The sequence below is a fragment of the Triticum urartu genome, chromosome 2 (assembly GCF_003073215.2).
Source record: "Triticum urartu cultivar G1812 chromosome 2, Tu2.1, whole genome shotgun sequence".
Taxonomy (NCBI): Eukaryota; Viridiplantae; Streptophyta; class Magnoliopsida; order Poales; family Poaceae; genus Triticum; species Triticum urartu.
In genome coordinates, this window is record NC_053023.1 from 641,086,445 (window position 1) to 641,101,593 (window position 15,149).

The window sequence follows — 15,149 nt, forward strand, 5'->3', positions numbered from 1 at the left end:
TGAAAGCCACAATGTGATTTGTCAACTTCTATTTACCCTTCATAAGGACCCTTTTCATCGAATCTGCTCCAAGTAAAGTGGGAGAGACAGACACCCGCCAGCCATCTTATGCAACTTGTGCATGTTAGTCGGTGGAACCGGTCTCACGTAAGCGTACGTGTAAGGTTGGTCCGGGCCGCTTCATCCCACAATACCGTTGAAGCAAGATAAGACTAGTAGCGGCAAGAAAGTTGACAACATCAACGCCCACAACAAACTGTGTTCTACTCGTGCAAGAGAACTACGCATAGACCTAGCTCATGATGCCACTCTTGGGGAACGTTGCAGAAAACAAAAATTTTCCTACGGTTTCACCAAGATCCATCTAGGAGTTCATCTAGCAACGAGTGATCGGATTGCATCTACATACCTTTGTAGATCGCGAGTGGAAGCGTTCAAGGAACGGGGATGAGGTAGTCGTACACGACGTGATCCAAATCACCGGAGATCCTAGCACCGAACGGACGGCACCTCCGCGTTCAACACACGTATGGTTAGCGCAACGTCTCCTTCTTCTTGATCCAGCAAGGGGGAAGGAGAGGTTGAGGAAGATGGCTCCAGCAGTAGCACGACGGCGTGGTGGTGGTGGAGCTGCAGTACTCCGGCAGGGCTTCGCCAAGCACTATGGAGGAGGAGGAGGTGTTGGAGAGGGAGAGGGAGGCACCAAAGATCAAGGTAAGAAGTCCTCCATCTCCCCACTATATATAGGAGGGCCAAGGGGGGGGCACCGGCCCTAGGAGATCTAATCTCCTAGGGGGGTGCGGCCAAGGGGAGGAATCCCTCCTCCCCAAGGCACCTAGGGGTGCCTTCCCCCTTTGGGACCCTTCCCCTTTGAAACCCTAGGCGCATGGGCCTCTTGGGGCTGGTGCCCTTGGCCCATGTAGGCCAAGGCGCACCCCCTACAGCCCATGTGCCCCCCCGGGACAGGTGGCCCCACCCGGTGGACCCCTGGGACCCTTCCGGTGGTCCCGGTACAATACCGGTGACCCTGAAACTTGTCCCGATGCCCGAAATAGCACTTCCTATATATAATTCTTTACCTCCGGACCATTCCGGAACTCCTCGTGACGTCCGGGATCTCATCCAGGACTCCGAACAACATTCGGGTTACTGCATATACATATCCCTACAACCCTAGCGTCACCGAACCTTAAGTGTGTAGACCCTACGGGTTCGGGAGACATGCAGACATGACCGAGACGACTCTCCGGTCAATAACCAACAGCGGGATCTGGATACCCATGTTGGCTCCCACATGCTCCACGATGATCTCATCGCATGAACCACGATGTCGAGGATTCAAGCAACCCCGTATACAATTCCCTTTGTCAATTGGTATGTTACTTGCCCGAGATTCGATCGTCGGTATCCCAATACCTCGTTCAATCTCGTTACCGGCAAGTCACTTTACTCGTACGGTAATGCATGATCCCGTGACCAGACACTTGGTCACTTTGAGCTCATTATGATGATGCATTACCGAGTGGGCCCAGTGATACCTCTCCGTCATACGGAGTGACAAATCCCCAGTCTTGATCCGTGTCAACCCAACAGACACTTTCGGAGATACCCGTAGTATACCTTTATAGTCACCCAGTTACGTTGTGACGTTTGGTACACCCAAAGCACTCCTACGGTATCCGGGAGGTACACGATCTCATGGTCTAAGGAAAAGATACTTGACATTGGAAAACTCTAGCAAACGAACTATACGATCTTGTGCTATGTTTAGGATTGGGTCTTGTCCATCACATCATTCTCCTAATGATGTGATCTCGTTATCAATGACATCCAATGTCCATAGTCAGGAAACCATGACTATCTGTTGATCAACGAGCTAGTCAACTAGAGGCTTACTAGGGACATGTTAGTGTCTATTATTCACACATGTATTACGATTTCCGGATAACACAATTATAACATGAATAAAGACAATTATCATGAACAAGGAAATATATAATAATGCTTTTATTATTGCCTCTAGGGCATATTTCCAACAGAGTGGGCCCGGAGATACCTCTCCGTCATACGGAGTGACAAATCCCAGTCTCGATTCATGCCAACCCAACAGACACTTTCGGAGATACCCGTAGTGTACCTTTATAGTCAACCAGTTACGTTGTGACGTTTGGCACACCCAAAGCACTCCTACGGTATCTGGGAGTTGCACAACCTCATGGTCTAAGGAAATGATACTTGACATTTGGAAAAGCTATATCAAACGAACTACACGATCTTTGAGCTATGCTTAGGATTGGGTCTTGTCCATCACATCATTCTCCTAATGATGTGATCCCGTTATCAATGACATCTAATGTCCATAGTCAGGAAACCATGACTATCTTTTGATCAACGAGCTAGTCAACTAGAGGCTCACTAGGGACGTGTTGTGCTCTATGTATTCACACATGTATTACGATTTCCGGATAACACAATTATAGCATGAACAATAGACAATTATCATGAACAAGGAAATATAATAATAACCATTTTATTATTGCCTCTAGGGCATATTTCCAACAGTCTCCCACTTGCACTAGAGTCAATAGTCTAGTTACATTGTGATGAATTGAACACCCATAGAGTCCTGGTGTTGATCATGTTTTGCTCTAGGGAGAGGTTTAGTCGACGGATCTGCCACATTCAGGTCCGTATGTACTTTACAAATATCTATGTCTCCATTTTGAACACTTTCACGAATGGAGTTGAAGCGACGCTTGATATGCCTGGTCTTCCTGTGAAACCTGGGCTCCTTGGCAAGGGCAATAGCTCCAGTGTTGTCACAGAAGAGAGTCATCGGGCCCGACGCATTGGGAATGACTCCTAGGTCGGTAATGAACTCCTTCACCCAGATTGCTTCTTGTGCTGCCTCCGAGGCTGCCATGTACTCCGCTTCACATGTAGATCCCGCCACAACGCTTTGCTTGCAACTGCACCAGCTTACCGCCCCACCATTCAAAATATACACGTATCCGGTTTGTGACTTAGAGTCATCCAGATCTGTGTCGAAGCTAGAATCGATGTAACCCTTTACGACGAGCTCTTCGTCACCTCCATAAACAAGAAACATATCCTTAGTCCTCTTCAGGTACTTCAGGATATTCTTGACCGCTGTCAAGTGTTCCATGCCGGGATTACTTTGGTACCTTCCTACCAAACTTACGGCAAGGTTTACATCAGGTCTGGTACACAGCATAGCATACATGATAGACCCTACGGCCGAGGCATAGGGGACGACACTCATCTTTTCTCTATCTTCTGCCGTGGTTGGGCATTGAGTCGTGCTCAATCTCGTACCTTGCAACACAGGCAAGAACCCCTTCTTTGACTGATCCATATTGAAGTTCTTCAATATCTTCTCAAGGTACGTACTCTGTGAAAGACCAATGAGGCGTCTCGATCTATCTCTATAGATCTTGATGCCTAATATGTAAGCAGCTTCTCCAAGGTCCTTCATTGAAAAACACTTGTTCAAGTAGGCCTTTATGCTTACCAAGAATTCTATATCATTTCCCATCAACAGTATGTCATCTACATACAATATGAGAAATGCTACAGAGCTCCCACTCACTTTCTTGTAAACGCAGGCTTCTCCATAAGTCTGCATAAACCCAAACGCTTTGATCATCTCATCAAAGCGAATGTTCCAACTCCGAGATGCTTGCACCAGCCCATAAATCGAGCGTTGGAGCTTGCACACCTTGTCAGCATTCTTAGGATCGACAAAACCTTCCGGCTGCATCATATACAATTCTTCCTTAAGGAAACCATTAAAGAATGCCGTTTTGACATCCATTTGCCATATCTCATAATCATAGAATGCGGCAATTGCTAACACGATTCGGACGGACTTCAGCTTCGCTACGGGTGAGAAAGTCTCATCATAGTCAACCCCTTGAACTTGTCGATAACCCTTAGCGACAAGCCGAGCTTTATAGATGGTTACATTACCATCCGCGTCTGTCTTCTTCTTAAAGATCCATTTATTTTCTATGGCTCGCTGATCATCGGGCAAGTCAGTCAAAGTCCATATTTTATTTTCATACATGGATCCTATCTCGGATTTCATGGCTTCCAGCCATTTGTCGGAATCTGGGCCCGCCATCGCTTCTTCATAGTTTGAAGGTTCACCGTTGTCTAACAACATGATTTCCAAGATAGGGTTGCCGTACCACTCTGGTGCGGAACGTGTCCTTGTGGACCTACGAAGTTCAGTAGCAAATTGATCTGAAGTTTCATGATCATCATCATTAACTTCCTCTCTAGTCGGTGCAGGAACCTCAGGAACAATTTCCCGAGCTGCGCCACTCTCCGGTTCAAGAGGCAATACTTCATAAAGTTCTACTTTCCTCCCACTTACTTCTTTCGAGAGAAACTCTTTCTCTAGAAAGGATCCATTCTTGGCAACAAAGATTTTGCCTTCGGATCTGAAGTAGAAGGTATACCCAATAGTTTCTTTAGGGTATCCTATGAAGACGCATTTTTCCGATTTGGGTTCAAGCTTTTCAGGTTGAAGTTTCTTGACATAAGCATCGCATCCCCAAACTTTTAGAAACGACAACTTAGGTTTCTTCCCAAACCATAATTCATACAGTGTCGTCTTAACGGATTTTGATGGAGCCCTATTTAAAGTGAATGTGGCAGTCTCTAAAGCATAGCCCCAAAATGACAGTGGTAAATCGGTAAGAGACATCATGGATCGCACCATATCCAATAGAGTGCAATTACGATGTTCGGACACACCATTACGCTCAGGTGTCCCAGGCGGCGTGAGTTGTGAAACTATTCCACATTTCCTTAAGTGTGTGCCAAATTCGTGACTCAAGTATTCCCCCCCCCCCCCATGATCTGATCTCAAGAACATGATTTTCCTGTCACGTTGATTCTCAACCTCACTCTGAAATTCCTTGAACTTTTCAAAGGTCTCAGACTTGTGTTTCATTAAGTAGACATACCCATATCTACTCAAGTCATCAGTGAGGGTGAGAACATAACGATAGCCACCGCGAGCCTCAACACTCATTGGACCGCACACATCAGTATGTATGATTTCCAATAAGTTGGTTGCTCGCTCCATTGTTCCTGAGAACGGAGTCTTGGTCATTTTACCCATGAGGCATGGTTCGCACGTGTCAAATGATTCGTAATCAAGAGACTCCAAAATTCCATATGCATGGAGCTTCTTCATGCGTTTGACACCTATGTGACCAAGGCGGCAGTGCCATAAGTATGTGGGACTATCATTATCAACCTTACATCTTTTGGTAGTCACACTATGAATATGTGTAACATTACGCTCGAGATTCATTAAGAATAAACCATTCACCAGCGGAGCATGACCATAAAACATATCTCTCATATAAATAGAACAACCATTATTCTCGGATTTAAATGAGTAGCCATCTCGAATTAAACGAGATCCTGATACAATGTTCATGCTCAAAGCTGGCACTAAATAACAAGTATTGAGGTTTAAAACTAGTCCCGTAGGTAAATGTAGAGGTAGCGTGCCGACGGCGATCACATCGACCTTGGAACCATTCCCGACGCGCATCGTCACCTCGTCCTTCGCCAGTCTCCGCTTATTCCGCAGCTCCTGCTTTGAGTTACAAATGTGAGCAACCACACCGGTATCAAATACCCAGGAGCTACTACGAGTACTGGTAAGGTACACATCAATTACATGTATATCACATATACCTTTAGTGTTGCCGGCCTTCTTGTCCGCTATGTATTTGGGGCAGTTCCGCTTCCAGTGACCACTTCCCTTGCAATAAAAATACTCAGTCTCGGGCTTGGGTCCATTCTTTAGCTTTTTCCCGATAGCTTGCTTACCGGGCGCGGCAACTCCCTTGCCGTCCTTCTTGAAGTTCTTTTTACCCTTGCCTTTCTTAAACTTAGTGGTTTTATTCACCATCAACACTTGATGTTCCTTTTTGATTTCCACCTCCGCTGATTTTAGCATTGAATATACCTCAGGAATGGTCTTTTCCGTCCCCTGCATATTGAAGTTCATCACAAAACTCTTGTAGCTCGGTGGAAGCGACTGAAGGATTCTGTCAATGACCGCGTCATCCGGGAGATTAACTCCCAGCTAAGTCAAGCGGTTATGCAACCCAGACATTTTGAGTATGTGCTCACTGACAAAACTATTTTCCTCCATCTTACAACTGAAGAACTTGTCGGAGACTTCATATCTCTCGACCCGGGCATGAGCTTGGAAAACCATTTTCAGCTCTTCGAACATCTCATATGCTCTGTGTTGCTCAAAACGCTTTTGGAGCCCCGGTTCTAAGCTGTAAAGCATGCCGCACTGAACAAGGGAGTACATCAGCACGTGACTGCCAAGCGTTCATAACGTCTTGGTTCTCTGGGATGGGTGCGTCACCTAGCGGTGCTTCTAGGACATAATCTTTCTTGGCAGCTATGAGGATGATCCTCAGGTTCCGGACCCAGTCCGTATAGTTGCTGCCATCATCTTTCAGCTTGGTTTTCTCTAGGAACGCGTTGAAGTTGATGGCAACATTAGTGTGGGCCATTTGATCTACAAGACATAATGTAAAGATTTTAGACTAAGTTCATGATAATTAAGTTCATCTAATCAAATTATTCAATGAACTCCCACTTAGATAGACATCCATCTAGTCATCTAAGTGAAACATGATCCGAGTCAACTAGGCCGTGTCCGATCATCACGTGAGACGGACTAGTTAACATGGTGAACATCTTCATGTTGATCGTATCTTCTATACGACTCATGCTCGACCTTTCGGTCTTCCGTGTTCCGAGGCCATGTCTGTACATGCTAGGCTCGTCAAGTCAACCTAAGTGTATTGCGTGTGTAAATCTGGCTTACACCCGTTGTATTCAAACGTTAGAATCTATCACACCCGATCATCACGTGGTGCTTCAAAACAACGAACCTTCGCAACGGTGCACAGTTAGGGGGAACACTTTCTTGAAATTATTACGAGGTATCATCTTATTTAAGGTACCGTCGTTCTAAGCAAATAAGATGTAAAACATGATAAACATCACATGCAATCAAATAGTGACATGATATGGCCAATATCATTTGCTCCTTTTGATCTCCATCTTCGGGGATCCATGATCATCGTTGTCACTGGCATGACACCATGATCTCCATCATCATGATCTCCATGATCATGTCTTCTTGAAGTTGTCTCATCATTTATTACTTCTACTACTATGGCTAACTCTTTAGCAATGAAGTAAAGTAATTACATGACGTTTATGTTGACACGCAGGTCATAAATAAATTAAGACAACTCCTATGGCTCCTGCTGGTTTTCATACTCATCGACATGCAAGTCGTGATTCCTATTACAAGAACATGATCAATCTCATACATCACATATATCATTCATCACATCCTTTTGGCCATATCACATCACACGACACATGTTGCAAAAACAAGTTAGACGTCCTCTAATTGTTGTTGCAAGTTTTTACGTGGCTGCTATAGGTTTGCAGCAAGAACGTTTCTTACCTACGCCAAAACCACAACGTGATATGCCAATTTCTATTTACCCTTCATAAGGACCCTTTTCATTGAATTCGATCCGACTAAAGTGGGAGAGATAAACACCCGCTAGCCACCTTATGCAACCAGTGCATGTCAGTCGATGGAACCAGTCTCACGTAAGCGTACGTGTAAGGTCGGTCCGGGCCGCTACATCCCATGATGCCGCCGAATCAAGAGAAGACTAGTAACGGCAAGTAAATTGACAATATCGACGCCCATAACTGCTTTGTGTTCTACTCGTGCATAGAAACTACGCATAGACCTAGCTCTGATACCACTATAGGGGAACGTAGCAGGATTTTAAAATTTTCTACGCATCACCAAGATCAATCTATGGAGTCATCTAGCAACGAGGGAGAAGGGAGTGCATCTACATACCCTTGTAGATCGCGAGCGGAAGCATTCAAGAGAACGGGGTTGATGGAGTTGTACTCGTCGTGATCCAAATCACCGATGATCTAGCGCCGAACGGACGGCACCTCCGCGTTCAACACACGTATGGTTGGGAAGACGTCTCCTCCAACTTGATCCAGCAAGGGGGAAGGAGAGGTTGATGGATATCCAGCAGCACGACGGCGTGGTGGTGGAAGTAACGGTGATCTCGGTAGGGCTTCGCCAAGCTCAGGGAGAGGGAGAGGTGTCACGGGAGGGAGAGGGAGGCGCTAGGGGCTAGGGTGCGGCTGCCCTCCCCCCCACTATATATAGGACCCCTAGGGGGGCGGCGGCCCTAGGAGATGCAATCTCCAAGGGGGGCGGTGGCCAAGGGGGGTGGAGTCCCCCCAAGCCAAGTGGGGCGCCCCCACCCCTAGGGTTTCCAACCCTAGGCGCAGGGGGAGGCCATGGGGGGGGTGCACCAGCCCACTAGGGGCTGGTTCCCCTCCCACTTCAGCCCATGGGGCCCTCCGGGATAGGTGGCCCCACCCGGTGGACCCCCGGGACCCTTCCGGTGGTCCCGGTACAATACCGATTACCCCCGAAACTTTCCCGATGGCCGAAACTTGACTTCCTATATATAAATCTTCACCTCCGGACCATTCCGGAACTCCTCGTGATGCCCGAGATCTCATCCGGGACTCTGAACAACTTTCGGGTTACCGTATACTAATATCTCAACAATCCTAGCATCACCGAACCTTAAGTGTGTAGACCCTACGGGTTCGGGAGACACGCAGACATGACCGAGACGACTCTCCGGTCAATAACCAACAGCGGGATCTGGATACCCATGTTGGCTCCCACATGCTCCGCGATGATCTCATCGGATGAACCACGATGTCGAGGATTCAATCAATCCCGTATACAATTCACTTTGTCAATCGATACGTTACTTACCCAAGACTCGATTGTCGGTATCCCAATACCTCGTTCAATCTCGTTACCGGCAAGTCACTTTACTCGTACCGTAATGCATGATCCCGTGATCAACCACTTGGTGACATTGAGCTCATTATGATGATGCATTACCGAGTGGGCCCAGAGATACCTCTCCGTCATACGGAGTGACAAATCCCAGTCTCGATTCGTGCCAACCCAACAGACACTTTTGGAGATACCTGTAGTGTACCTTTATAGTCACCCGGTTACTTGTGACGTTTGGCACACCCAAAGCACTCCTACGGTATCCGGGAGTTGCACAACCTCATGGTCTAAGGAAATGATACTTGACATTCGGAAAAGCTATATCAACCGAACTACACGATCTTTGAGCTATGCTTAGGATTGGGTCTTGTCCATCACATCATTCTCCTAATGATGTGATCCCGTTATCAATGACATCTAATGTCCATAGTCAGGAAACCATGACTATCTTTTGATCAACGAGCTAGTCAACTAAAGGCTCACTAGGGACGTGTTGTGGTCTATGTATTCACACATGTATTACGATTTCCGGATAACACAATTATAGCATGAACAATAGACAATTATAATGAACAAGGAAATATAATAATAACCATTTTATTATTGCCTCTAGGGTATATTTCCAACACTCAACTACGAGGGGAGGTAAGGAACTGTCATCTAGCTCTGCACTTGATTCACCTTCTGTTTTGAGTAAGCTTACGACACCTAGACCTGCTTCTGCTATTAACTCTGATATGTCGCGTATTATTGATGATGCCACTTCTTCTATGCATGATACTTATGATGAAACTACTTCTATGCTTGATACTACTGTGCCACTTGGTGAATTTCTTGATGAACAACTTGCCAGGGCTAGAGAGAATGAAATTATTGAAACTGATAATATTGATGAAAGTGAGGATGAAGGCTCTCCTAATAAATATGAATTACCTGTTGTGACCGAGGGCTATGTTATGGATGAAGAAACTAAAAGAGACTTTCTTGCTTGCAATGATAGAAGTGATCTTAAGAAATTATTAGCTAATCTTAAACAAAAAACTCTGAATGCTAGAATGAAATATGATCCTGCTTATGCTACTTCACCTATCTTTGTTACTGATAAGGATTATGAATTCTGTATTGATCCTGATATAATTACTTTGGTTGAATCTGATCCTTTTTATGGCTATGAATCTGAAACTGTTATGGCACATCTTACTAAATTAAATGATACATCCACCCTGTTCACTAGTGATGAGAGAACTCGCTACTTTTATATCCTTAAAATATTTCCGTTCTCATTAAAGGGTGATGCTAAGATATGGTTTAATTCTTTTGATCCTGGTTGTGTGCGTAGTCCCTAGGATATGATTTATTACTTCTCTGCTAAATATTTCCCTGCTCATAAGAAACAAGCTGCTTTAAGGGATATATGTAATTTTGTGCAAATTGAAGAAGAGAGTCTCCCACAAGCTTGGGGGAGGCTTCTCCAATTACTTAATGCTTTGCCTGATCACCCTCTTAAGAAAAATGAAATACTTGATATCTTTTATAATAGACTAACCGATGCTTCCACATATTACCTGGATAGTTGTGTTGGTTCTGTTTTCAGGGAAAGAACACCGGATGAAGCTGAAATTCTATTGAATAATATGTTGACAAATGAAAATAATCGGACACTTCCTGAGCCAGCTCCTGAGCCTATTCCTAAACCAACTCCGAAGAAAATGGGCGTTCTATTTCTCAGTCCTGAAGATATGCAAGAGGCAAAGAAATCCATGAAAGAAAAGGGCTTTAAAGTTGAAGATGTTAAGAATTTACCTCCTATTGAAGAAATACATGGTCTTAATTTACCGCCCGTTGAAGAAATATATGGTTTTAATCCATCACCTATTGAAGAAACACATGGTCTTGATAACCCGACACAGGTAGTAAAGGTAAATTCTCTCTATAGATATGATAAAGCTGAAATCCCTCCTACTAAGTTTGCTAGCCAATGTATGGATGAGATTGATAACTTTATGGTTAAGCAAGAAGACTTCAATGCTTATTTTGGTAGACAATTAAAACAAAATGCTTATATGATTGAACACTTGGGTGATTATATGTCTAGAGTTAAAGGTGAACTTAAACTCATTTGTAAACATGCTTCTATGGTTACCACTCAAGTAGAACAAGTACTTAAAGCTCAGAATGATTTGCTCAATGAATTAAATAGTAAGCAAAATGATAATGCTGTTAGAGTTATGACTAGAGGTGGTAAAATGACTCAGGAACCTTTGTATCCTGAAGGACATCCTAAGAGAATTGAGCAAGATTCTCAGAGAAATAATATAGATGCACCTAGTCCTTCTAAAAGGAAGAAAAAGAAAAAATGATAGGACTTTGCATGCTTCTAGTGAACTTGTTATTGACACACCTGAGAATCCCAATGATATCTCTATTTCTGATGCAGAAACACAATCTGGTAATGAACATGAAACTAGTGATAATGTTAATGATGATGTTCATGTTGATGCTCAACCTAGTAATGATAATGATATAGAAATTGAACGTGCTGTTGATCTTGATAACCCACAATCAAGGAATCAACGTTATGATAAGAAAGACTTTGTTGCTAGGAAGCACGGTAAAGAAAGAGAACCATGGGTTCAGAAACCCATGCCTTTTCCTCCCAAACCATCCAAGAAAAAGGATGATGAGGATTTTGAGCGCTTTGCTGAAATGATTAGACCTATCTTTTTGCATATGCGATTAACTGATATGCTCAAAATGAATCCTTATGCTAAGTATATGAAAGAAATTGTCACTAATAAAAGAAAGATACCGAAAGCTGAAATTTCCACCATGTTTGCTAATTATACTTTTAAGGGTGGAATACCTAAGAAGCTAGGAGATCCAGGAGTACCAACTATAACATGCTCCATTAAAATAAACTATGTTAAAACTGCTTATGTGATCTTGGAGCCGGTGTTAGTGTTATGCCTCTCTCTTTATATCGTAGACTTGATTTGCATAAGTTTACACCTACTGAAATATCTTTGCAAATGGCTGATAAATCAACTGCTATACCTGTCGGTATTTGTGAGGATGTGCCTGTTGTGGTTGCAAACGTTACTATTTTAACGGACTTTTTTATTCTTGATATTCCCGAGGACGATAGTATGTCTATTATTCTTGGAAGACCTTTTTTGAATACTGCAGGGGCTGTTATTGATTGCACCAAAGGCAATGTCACTTTTCATGTTAATGGTAATGAGCATACGGTACACTTTCCGAGGGAACAACCTCAAGTCCATAGTATCAATTCTATTGGAAAAATTCCATCGATTATTTTTGGAGGTTTTGAATTTCCTCTTCCTACTGTCAAAAAGAAATATGATATTCTTATTGTTGGGGATGTGCATATCCCTGTTGAGGTAACCTAGTGTTATTCAAAGATTCTCCGGTTCCATGTTATTCGAAATGAGTTTGTTAACAAGACCTGATGAACCTTGTTAGTGGATTCCTTTTGATGAGCATGAGATGGATGAATTTAGAAAACACCACTCTCTGTACCCTGTTTTTACTTTCTGTTATTTAGTTTAAATAAAGAAAAAATAGTAATTTCTATCTGTTTTCTGATTTATCCGTGTAATATAAAAATACCCCAAAAATAAAAGTTCTCCAAATGCCCTAAAATTTAAATATGATTTTTCTGGAATATTTGAGAATATTTGGCACTGAGAACACAACAGGAGGAGCTGGCACCTGGCCACGAGGGTCCAGGGCGCGTCCCCTGCCTCGTGGGCCCATGGTGGCTCCCCTCCACTCATTCCTGCACCCACACACTTCTTCTTCCTCCCCAAAAAACCAGTATCCAGCTCAAGCACGAGTTCTAGCTCATTTTGCTGTGATTTTCGATCTCCTTGCTCAAAGCACCTCTCACAAAACTGCTTTAGGGGATTGTTCCTTGGTATGTGACTCGTCCATTGGTCCAATTAGTTTTTGTTCTAGTGCTTTATTCATTGCAAATTTGTGCTGCCTAGGTGACCATGTTCTTGAGCTTGCATGTCAAATTTATATGGTTCCAAGTAGTTCTAATGCATGATATAGGCTCTAGGCACTTGTAGGAGTAGTTTCTATCAATTTTGTTGAGTTTGGTTTACTTTTATTTGAAGTTACTAAAAATTTCAGAAATTTTGCAGAAGAAGAAATATGTTTAGGAAAATGTACCAAGGGGGTCCTTCAAGGAAGCAAGGACCCAGACTTGCAATGCGTGATGCTAATGATGAGCCACCAAGGGACGCTCCAGTGCGGCCTTGTGAGTGGCCTTCAGAGGACTTCATGGATCGAACATGAATTAAGGAAGAATTTAACACATATTTGCGTAACGCTGATCTTGTGAGCTTCGAGGCAAAAAAGTGCCGTCAGTACCACTATCTCACTAGTTCTTTTGTGAGGAGGTTTGAATTTTCATCTTCACGCAATTCTCAAACTGTCCTGTTTGATCTTTATGGAAATTCTTATACTATGGACTTAGAGGATTTTACCACTGCCTGCAAACTTCCACAATGGGGTAGTACTAGTGAACCTCGCAAATATGAGTTTAGAGATTTTCTTGCTAGTATAACTGTGGGGGAATCTAGAGATATAGCACAAGGTACCATAGGGAGCATTCATTTTCCTGCTATACATTATTTCGCTCTCTTCATAGGTAGGTGCATAAATGGTAAAGATGAAGCATGTCATATGTGTGTGCCTGACCTCAGTATTCTTAGGAGTGCTGTGTTAGGAGATATATCTTATAACTTGGGAGCCATTGTTGCACGTAGGTTGCATCATAATAGATTTAATGGAGATTTTTTGGTGGAATTTATGCAACCCGTATAGCTAATTTTCTTGGTATAACCATACGTGAGGATGATATTGAGTTGGCTCTTGCTTATTTGGATTATGAGGCTATGGTTCGTCATCATTTTGTTGAGAGGAATGATCAGTTCCTCCAGTATCGACTAATCTTTGACAGACAACGCACCTATCACGTCGCTCTCCCTACTTCTACTTTATTAGACTTTCAGGCAAAAGGGAGATATTTTATAATCAGAGAGGAGGCGGAAGAGTATAAGAGGAGGGCTGAGATAGCTTGCCTCCAAGCTGCAGCCCACGATGCAATGACTGCTGCATCTCAGTACGACCCCAACTACAACTTTGGATATCCGCCAGGCCATCCATGGCATTAGACCAACTTAGGCCAAAAGCCTAAGCTTGGGGGAGTACATATTTCCCACCGACATTACCTTCATGTTCACGCACTCATTGCTAGTTATCGGTGCTCATACTTTTTCATTGTATCACCCATACTAGTTTATTTCCTTTTTATGCTTTCTTCTTGTGTGTTTGATAAACCTTAAAAAAACCAAAAAAAATTAGTTGTAGCTTTTAGCTAGATTTAATTCCTATGCCTATAGTAGTAATTAAAAAGAAAACCCCAAAAGATTTCATGTTCTTCTTTTGCTTGTTGGGAGCTTTCCCGTGTAAATAGTTTTATTTCTTTTGTTTTCTTTGGGGGTCGATAAGAGAAGACCATAATTAAATTGTTGAAGTGACTCCTATATGCATTATTGTTGATTTAACCAAGAGTCCATATTGCCTTGTCTTCTCCTGTTTATTGAATGCTTGCAGATTCCAGCTTAATCCAATGGATGTGCACTATTATTATTCACATAATTCGGTCGTGCAAGTGAAAGGAAATTATGACGATATATGATGGACTGATTGAGATGGGAGAAGCTGGTATGAACTCGACCTCTCTTGTTTTTGTAAATATGATTAGTTTATCATTCCTGATTCAGCCTATTATGAATAAACATGTTTGCAATGACAATTAGAGATTATAGTTGCTTATGCCACGCTTAATTAGCTAGGAGCTTATAATGGTTTACCTTGCGTGCCAACATGCTATTAAAATGGTTGTGATGTGGTATGATAGGGTGGTATCCTTTTTTGAACGATTCGAGTGGCTTGACTTGGCACATGTTCACGCATGTAGTTGAAACAAAATCAACACAGCCTCTATGATATTTATGTTCATGGTGCATTATATCCTACTCATGCTTGCATTCGGTGTTGATTAATTTTAATGCATGTTCATGACTGTTGTCGCTCTCTAGCTGGTTGCTTCCCAGTCTTTTTCTAGCCTTCACCTATACTAAGCGGGAATACTGCTTGTGCATACAATCCC